Source organism: Myotis brandtii, unplaced genomic scaffold (genome assembly GCF_000412655.1).
Source record: "Myotis brandtii unplaced genomic scaffold, ASM41265v1 scaffold285, whole genome shotgun sequence".
Classification (NCBI taxonomy): domain Eukaryota; kingdom Metazoa; phylum Chordata; class Mammalia; order Chiroptera; family Vespertilionidae; genus Myotis; species Myotis brandtii.
This window is the reverse complement of record NW_005360891.1, coordinates 2,297,779-2,307,617: the sequence shown is the minus strand read 5'-3', so window position 1 is coordinate 2,307,617 and position 9,839 is coordinate 2,297,779.

The following is a 9,839-nucleotide window of genomic DNA, read 5'->3' as shown; positions in this document are numbered from 1 at the left end:
TAGCTCAGAGTCAGCATGCCAGAAACAAGGTTGGAAAGTTCTGGCTGATTATTTCCCACTGTCCCTGGGAGACAGGGACTCCCTCAACATAATATCAAGTTTAGGATATTCTGAAAATCAGGGGTTTAAAAATATTATGCCCATTTTAATTAAACACAATTTTACACTTATCTGATAGGCAGAAATCATCATTTACTATTATTATTAAATGAAAATTGTAGTTTTTATCTTCTAAAAATGTATATATTTTTCCAACTAAAGCCAGCTATTTATTTATTTATTTTTGTTAAAGGAGAGGATTTAAACTACTAGAGAGTAGAATGTAAATAGAAAAAAATGTGGACTTAGCAAATAAATCATCATCTCTCATCTGAACCATTTGGTATATTAAAATGAGGTATCTATGTAAACCACTCCTGACAAGTACTGAGTTCAAAATACAATCAAGTGCTAAGTGTTACTAAGAACAAAATAAAGTAATTTGTTCTTCCTGGAAGGGGGTTTGAAGGAAAAGCCTTTCGAGAGAGTTCAGGTCTCAATTGCACCTTGTAAACTGGGGGTGGGTGGGGAGGCTGGCTGAAAAAGGTATAGAGATGAAACAACAACAAAAACTCATAGACACAGACAACAGCATGGTGATCACAGGAGGGGGGGGGTGAGGGCGGTAGAAGAGGGTAAAAGGGAAATGGTGATGGAAGGAGACTTGACTTAGGGTGGTGAACACACAATACAATATACAGATGATATGTTATAGAATTGTACACTTGAAACCTACGTAATTTTATTAACCAATGCCATTCCAATAAATTAAAGAAAAATAATTTTAAAAAGAGAGAGAATTAGTAAGTGATTGCTTAGACAAGGGCATTTCCAAATCTTTAAAACAGCATCTTAAATGATATGAGTTCATAAAAGTTAATAGATTGTTTGGAAATGGAACTAGTCAAGTGTGCCTAAAGTGACCAGGGTTCATTGTTGGGACAGGATGTGATATGGGATAAAGATGGTGAAGTCAGTTGAGAGAACTATTAAGCCAGGGTAGAGAATTTAAGCTTGTTTTACAGGTAGAGTTGCACAACCAAAAGTGCCGGGGCTGACCAGCAGACTCTGAGCGATGGATATTAGATTACTCTGACACACGATTGCTGTGAAAGAGAGGGATAAGGGACCGCTTGGCTTGAGAAACCAAACAGCCCCATTCTCCTGCCTCCTTAGGCTTTTATTGTAACAACAGCTTGAACTAAAATTAATTTCCAGATACTATCAGCAGGGTAATTATCCTTGCGAAGACACATGCATCTGCAGTGTCCTTTAAGCAAGCCCCGTCCCCCGCCCCCGCCCCCCCAAGAGGTTCCAACCTTTTGGAGATTCCTCCTTACAAACTTTCCAACCAAGTTCCATGCTTCTCCACACAAAAGTAGCATCTTTTCATGTATTCCAGGATTGCACAATGAGGCAGTCCTGCTTCAAAGATATTGAGAACTTATTTGAGAGAATTAAACCAGAGAATGATACAACCCAATTTGTATTTTAAAAAATGACCCTGGTAAGAAAATGGATAAGTGGGTTAGATAGTGTTGTATAATAAAAATAAGATGCAAGTCACATATATACTTTATTTTTTAAAAGTAGAAATAAATAGGTAAATTAATTTTAATGTTCTATTTAACCCAATATATCCCAAATGTTATGATTTTGATATGTAATCAATATTAACATTATTAATGTGTTATTTTATATTTTTCTTTTCATATTCTTTTTTCAAAATCTGGTGTGTATTTTACACTTGCAGCCAACAGCCATGAAACTTCAAGTACTCAGTAGCCTCATTGTGGTTAGTGGTTTCTGTACTCAATAATGAAGGAAAAATGATTCAAGACTTGGAGATGAATTCAGATATAATTTCTTAATAGGATAGATAACTGATGAGGGTTAAAACTAGAGTAGTAGCAGTAAGACTCGTGAGACATGAACCAATTTAAGAGGTATTTTAAAAATGGAATGAACAGAACAAAGTAATGGATTGAATATTGTGGGTGAAGAAGTTGACTGGATAGCAGATTAGATTTGGCAGTAAAGATAATTGGTTTGATTTTCTATGCCTATGTGAAGATAATCATTTACAAATAATAAATGAGTCACAGAAACAAAGATTTTGGAGTTATTGACATAAAAGTTGAAGCTAATCCATATGAATAAGTGAAGTCATTTAGTAAAATAGAGGATAACAAAAAATGGAACCCTCAGGAATACCACAGAAGGGAAGAACCTAAAGAAAGAAGAAATTTTATAGAAAGAAATGGTGATCAACATGGTTCAATGAATCGGATGAGAACTAAAAAGAGGAAATAAAGTTTGGTAATCAGACCAGTGGTGGTATTTTCAAAAATCACTTTCATACTTATGATCTCTATATCTGTATTTCCATAGAAGGTACAAGAACAGACTTTACTAGGTCTCTAGGGTACTCAAAATGATAAGCTAGATTCTCCAAATATCTTATCACATTTAACCTTCCCCCAAACAGAGAGGACATTGTCATCATTTTAATGGTGATGCTTAATGAGCTCAAGTGACCTGCAAAGGTCATACTACTTTTAAATCACAGAGCTATGATGAAGCCTAGTCTGTATTCAAAATCTTGTGTTTTCCCTACTACATCATGTTGCATTCCCCCAAATTACTACTGAGTTTTAGTTTCTCAATTGTCCTTTTTCTGCTATTAAAATCTCTTATACATTATTATCTGAAGAAATTCTGAGCAAGAAAGGCTGGGGGAAATAAGCTTGCGAGAGAATGGAAGCCTAATATTGAGCAGAGCATCAAAGGTTAACGAAAATACATCTCTCTAGAATCAAGCATGGGGTTACTTTCTCGTTGCTCCTACATTTGGAATGCAGTATGCAAGGCTGCACTTTCAAGCTTCCTTGAGGTCACCATGGTCTGCTAGTGCTATCCTCTTGAATAATGTATGTTTGGCTCAGAAAATGACCTTATCTACTAGCATCTTTTATAGTGAAAAGCTTATCGCATTCAAGTCAAATTAAAGAGGTTTTTTTTTGGCAAAACTACTTTTCATTTTATTTATGAATTACATTTTTAATTCATTTTTGCCATTTTAATAATAAAAATGGTGGAACTATTATAAACACAAATCTATGTATCTGACATGGTGTTTCAAGCTTTTGAATTGCATCAAATCATTTCGTCTTAAATTTTTCAAAACGTGTGGGTAAATATTTAATGTGATGTTAAACTTTGTTGTCCCTGCCCAAGAAAGATCAGGGCTCCCTGCCAGCAAAGGCCAAATCTTGCACAGGCTTCTGATGTCGGAAAGTTAGAAGATGTTTCAATCATATCATTAATTTAATTTGAAGGTGGCTTTTAAAGAGGATTTTGAGGAATCAACCTGAACTATGTTAACAATCATAACCAAAGGTCACTGGAAATTGCATAATTATAGAGTATATATGGTTTATGCTGCTGAAGAAGAGAAAGACTGTGACAGCCCCCTGAAAAGTTGGAAAGATGCTGTAAATTACATTTCTAGACACGAAATCCAACCCTTCTTTTGTGCATGTCTTTAAATGCCATTTCCTTCTTCAAACTGCCCCTTTTCTCTCCCACTAAATGTGATCTTCTATTTCTCTGAATAGCAAATATTGAAATAATTTTGTAATTATGGCATTATTCATATTAAACTTTTTAATGTAGGGACTGGTGTCCTGTTACTTCCATGTGCCCTAATAGATTAAAATATTTAAAAACTATAATCATTTTATGTTTATTCTGTGATATACTGTGGCACCTAACTTTTAACTCACACACTCAGTGAGTGCTTGATAAATGCTTTTATTTTTGGAATAACAGTGTAAATAAGTGTTGTCTCTTTGGGGAAGGAAAGCAGGACCAAAGAGCTTTGAGAACTATAGTTTTCCTTATAAACATATACATTTATAAGAGCTTTGAGAACTATAGTTTTCCTTATAAACATATACATGCAAGAAATTACATGCAATTTCTTGTCTTATGTCAGTTTGCACCACATTGTGTCTGAAAATGCCTTGTCTCTTTGCCTTTGCATGTGTCATTCCTGCTTCCTGGAATTCCTTGATATAGAAGCATGTGGTGTGTGTGTGTGTGTGTGTGTGTGTGTGTGTGTGTATGCTTGTGTGTAGAGCTGAGGGATATGATAATATGAAGCAAAAGAAGTTATTTTTTATAAATAATAATAAATAACAGTTATATAGTGCTAACTGGATTCTTGATGCCTTCTGAATGCTTTAAAATATGCATTTACTTGATTCTCATGACAACCTTATAGCTTAGCTACTATTTTTATTCCCATTGTTTTCAGATTAAAAACCATGAGAGCAGAGTGGTCAATTCACTTGCCTAAACTCATACAGTATGCAAGTTAACACCTGCTGCAGTCCCTGGTGGAAGGCTCATGCCCACCAGGCATACCATCTCCCTGACACCGAGATGTACTGGCTAGGATGAACCCTCTGGGTCCCATGCAGAGAAAACACCATTTTATCCATATTCTCTTTCTTTTCCAGACTTCATCATTTTCAAAAACAAAAATCCTCTGAATTCTACAAACTTTTCATCAGGTCTGGCAAAATATCTTATCTTTAAATTCTGAAAGAATGGTAAAATAAACAAACACATTTTTGTAGGTGAAAATTAACTGGTAAATAAACCTGCCATACACATTGTCAGGTAATTTATTATCAGTGGATTTTTTTTTTGAGAAAATTATTCCAAAATGCTCAGTGAAGGTGTTTTATATATCTAGTCTTAATATGCATAGTCATCTTTGGTATTTCAAAATGATTTATCTGCTTTTTAAAAAACTTATAAGAATGGACATGATAATTTGTGTGTGTGTGTGTGTGTGTGTGTGTGTGTGTGTGTGTGTATTAAGAGCACAAACTGGTTACTATTTCTATAAAGGAGTTCCTTAAAGCACTGGAAGAGTCAATCATAGAATGGCTGACAGAATATGAAAACCTATGTGGCTAGTTGAATATATCTAATAGGAAACCAAGCTGTTTTAGCAGAATAGTAAACTTTATTTAGCTGTTAGATATTATGAGATAAAATACTTTGAAATATTTTATTCTGTGAAAACCAATTTTGTAATTTTAAAGATGTAAATGAAAACACTTTTATTCTTTTTAACAACTTTACTGAATGTTTTTCATGTAAAACTAATTTCTATTTGAACTTCTCATATTATTTTATTTTCTAAGAATTTCCCAAAAGATCTTATCAAACCCACTCTTTATCTTTCTTGACTTTGCAACTTTCTAGAATGCTTATATACATCTTTTATACTTGTGAAATGCACCCTTAACATCCTGTCCCTGTTTTCTGTTTAATAATGACAATGATACAATATAAATAGATTAATTTGTGTTTGGTGGTTGAGACGTGTCCAACTCACTCCTCCACACCACCTGGTTTGCTAATTAAACTTGTTCATTATATTTAGATTTTGTTTTAATAACTTGCCTAGAAGCCACACTCCGTAGATCAGTTTTTTCAATTGAGAATAACATGTAAATATATAACTTCAGAAACATTAGTTCTAGTTCAATTATTGTGATTATTTATTTTCATAAGATTAATTTTCCTAACTCTTTTGTGAAGATTTCCTGTAATTAATTTTTCACTGGCCCTCAAGGGATCATGTCTCTTTCTTACAAACAAAACAAAACAAAAAACAACCCCATGCAAAACAATAAAACTAAACCAAAATACTTTAAAATACCAATTTCCTCTCATTTTTCTAATCAAAATGTTCACATCCCTTACTATAGAATATATTATCTGGACCCCAATTTCCTATTTAGCCCTCCCTGGCTTCCATCATTTTCCTCTAATACTTGATACTTGAACAGAATTACACTCCATTTTCTCTGAAAATGACTTGTCTCTTTGCCTTTGCACATATTGTTTTTCCCTCTGAGAATACCTTGACTCATCATCTTGTCTTGTTAATCTCCTATTTATACATCATAGTTCGGATCAAATGACATCTCTTCAAGAGACCCACTGCTAATTTCCTTAAATATATTCGGCCACTCTGCTTATGTAAACTTGTATTTTTTAGAAATTAACAAATACTAATCAGTAAGTTCATTGCAGTAAGGATCATATTTTATTTATTTTAAGTCTTTGGGGATTAATAGAGTGTCTGGCAGAACTTCATCACTGTAATATTTCCAATTTAATATAATAGTGCTAAATATGGGTTGGTATACCTTTAAAATTTAATAGTGCTTATCTATAACAATAAAAGTGTAATATGCTAATTAGACCAGATGTCCTTCCGATGACCTTCTGGAGGAAGCAGGGACTGTGAGGGAAGCCCAGGTCCCAGGTGCCAGCAGCCGGGGGAAGGAAGGCCTACACTTGCACGAATTTTGTGCATCGGGCCTCTAGTATACACTATAAGCTTTAGATGATCAATTTCCCTTAGCATAGGATCCCTATGAAGTGGGTATTATTACCAACCTTGAAAAAATATGAAATTAAAAAGATTCACTGACTTGCCAAAGGTCACATTATACTGAACAGTGAAGCCACAATTAGAATTCAGATCATCTGGCTCTTGGGAGATCCTCTCTCTTTACCCACCACGTTATAAAACAATAAAAGTATTTAATATCCCTGAGACTTGCCTCCATGAGCTTTAAAACTGGATGGTAAAACTTCTCTTTTAGAGCTATTATAAACACTAAACCAAAAATGTACATAAAATGTTCCTTAGTATAGTACTTAGAACATTGTTGCAGCTCCATGCCTGTTGGTCCCTTTTCAATATAAACAACCATCATTGGAATGAAAGATGTTAACACAGAGACATTTTTCTCCAGCTTTGGAACTTAGCTGAGATCCTTTAGCTGTGACTTTTAAAAGGAAATCCTTTGTAAGCCTTGGATTCTAGAGTCCTGGACTAAGTATAGTACCTTGCAATTAGTGAGAAATAAAACCTTGAAATAAGTGGTCATCATCATACATGGCACTTTTATTTAATTTATATTTTATTTTTACTAATTATGGGAAATAGCTCTTTATGAAATGATCAGAAGTATGAAGAGGAAAGTGAAAGTACTTCAACTATATTGCAGCATATGGAACTACTATAATATTTTAGGAAACAGAACTGTTGCTTAAAGAGACAATTGGCAGGTAGGAATTCTTATTCTTTATTTGCAGTACATTTAAATGTAAAATGAAAATTTAAAGCTAGCGAATAGATCAGTTGCTTGACAGTAAGGGATCAGAGGGTTGAGGAGGTGGGTGTGGCTATAAATGAGTAGCAGGAGGGAGCTTTGTGGTGCTGATACAACAACAGGATGCTGATTTTGCTGATAGTTACAGAAGTGTACCTGCACAGAAACTCAATTGCTTTAATATGATCCTTTCTCCTTTCTGTCTTTCCACTCCCTTCCTTAATCATTAAGCCCTCCGAACATCAGATTCTGGGCAGTGTCAAACTCTCTTAAGAACAAAGCCTCAGGTCTGTTGACCACAGAAACATCCAGTGAAGGTCAAGATAACATCCTGACTTCAGCTGTGTTTCAGCCACAGGCCCAAGGAAGCTGAATGGCCCTACACACTACACCCGCACGAGACCAGGCAATTTAGGACTTAGGATTGTTCTGGGAGCAGTCACAAACTAGCGTTTCCTTTAGCAATACAAAAAGTTGCTACGATTCTCGTACATACATTTCCAGATAATTTAATATATGCAGAAGTGTTCTTAACCACATTGAATTCCTAAGAGCTGCTTCAACCTCCTTCAGAGTTTTTGTAAAACCAGTGTGGGTGTAAAAAGTCTGACATCACTCTTAGAAGTGTGTGTGGTTCTTCCTTGACAACAATGCTCTAATGACTTCCTACTCTTTAGTTTCACTTCTTCTCTTCTTTTCCCCTCGTTTACCATCTCTCTGCGCCTGGTTCTAATCATTGTGTTTGATTTTTCTGTTAGTCATACAGCAAGTATCTGAAGTACCTATTCTATGCAAGGCACAGTGATAGGCACTGAGGATGTAATAATGAGCAGGTGTGATTCCTGGTCTCAGGGACTTTACTGCCTGGTTTGGGAGTTAGACTGCAAACAGAAGACTATTCAGATTTCATTTAAATATCTCTCTATATAAAAAGCCAGAGACTGGAACACCATAAGGACCAGAAAGACCAGAGACCAGAAGACCATGGCCCCTCGCCCAACCTGGCCCCACCCCAGGGAGTGGTTAGGTGTGCCCGTAGGCAACGCAATAGGGTACCAGTTTGATGGGGGAAAGTCAAAGAAATAGGGGGGCACTGCTGGTGGGAATACAGACTGGTGCAGCCACTGTGAAAGACAGTATGGAGTTTCCTCAAAAAGTTAAAAATGGAACTCCCATTTGACCCAGTTATCCACTTCTAGGACTATATCCCAAAAAAAACAGAAACACCAATCAGAAAGGATATATGCACCCCTATGTTCATAGCAGCACAATTTACCATAGCTAAGATTTGGAAACAACCTACGTGCCCATCAGCAGATGAGTGGATTAAAAAACTGGTACATCTACACAATGGAATACTATCTGCTATAAAAGAGAAGGAATTTTTACTATTTGCAACAGCATGGATGGAACTGGAGAGCATTATGCTAAGCAAAATAAGCCAGTTGGAGAAAGATAAATATCACATGATCTCACTCATACGTGGGATATAATGATCAACATAAACTGATGAACAAAAATAGATCCAGAGGGGGGATAAGGACACATTTGTAATACCTTAACTAATAAAGAATTTAAAAAAATAGATCCAGAGACAAATGACAGGGGTGGTGTAGGGGGGTGAAGTTAGAGATCAACCAAAGGACTTGTATGCATGCATATTAGCATAACTAATGGACACAGACACTGAATGGCTGGGGGGGGGCGTCAATTGGGGGAAAAGAAGACATATAGACAATAAAAAAGAAAGAAAGAGGGGTAAGGTCTTAAGGGTCTGTTAGGTTGGGCTGGTCGGGCCGGAGTAGGTGTGGAGTGTGCTGGGGAAGGAAGAGGGAGATCTGATTGGAAAACGGCTCAGCACCGTACCTTTCTCATTGCGAACGAGGACGGCACCAGCGGTGGACTGAATGGGCGGCTGTTTCATGAGTGCGCTTGGGACCGACATGTTCATGGCAGCGGCTGTGCTCCCGAAACTTCACTGGTTCCAAATAGTAAACAGCTATCAACGTCAAAGAACAGAAAAATCCTCTCCAACTAGAGGCCCTGGACGTTGCAAGGCGACTGAAGGAAACACCACTTAAGGAGCTAGAGAAACGGGAAGTTGCGACCAGAGGATGGTGGGATTGTGGAGGACGCCTGGGCGCCTACCGCTAGAACGTGAGCCTGTTGCTGCGCGTGTACACAGTCAGCCCTACAGTCCTCAGTCTCGCAGTATTTGGAGTAACTTCTGGCCGGAAATTATTTTGATTGAGGTTTGCTGTTCCCTTGCGGTGAGGAAGATCAGAATTAAAGGTTCGTTTGTTACCTTGGTTTAAAGCAGAGGAAAATGGGATAGTGACGGATAAGAAACTTTGGAGATAGTGAAGGGCAGTAGACCAGCGGTTCTCAACCTGTGGGTTGCGACCCCTTTGGGGGTCGAACGACCCTTTCACAGGGGTCGCCTAAGACCATCAGAAAACACACATATAATTACATATTGTTTTTGTGATTAATCACTATGCTTTAATTATGTTCAATTTGTAACAATGAAAATACATCCTGCATATCAGATATTTACATGACGATTCATAACAGTAGCAAAATTACAGTTAT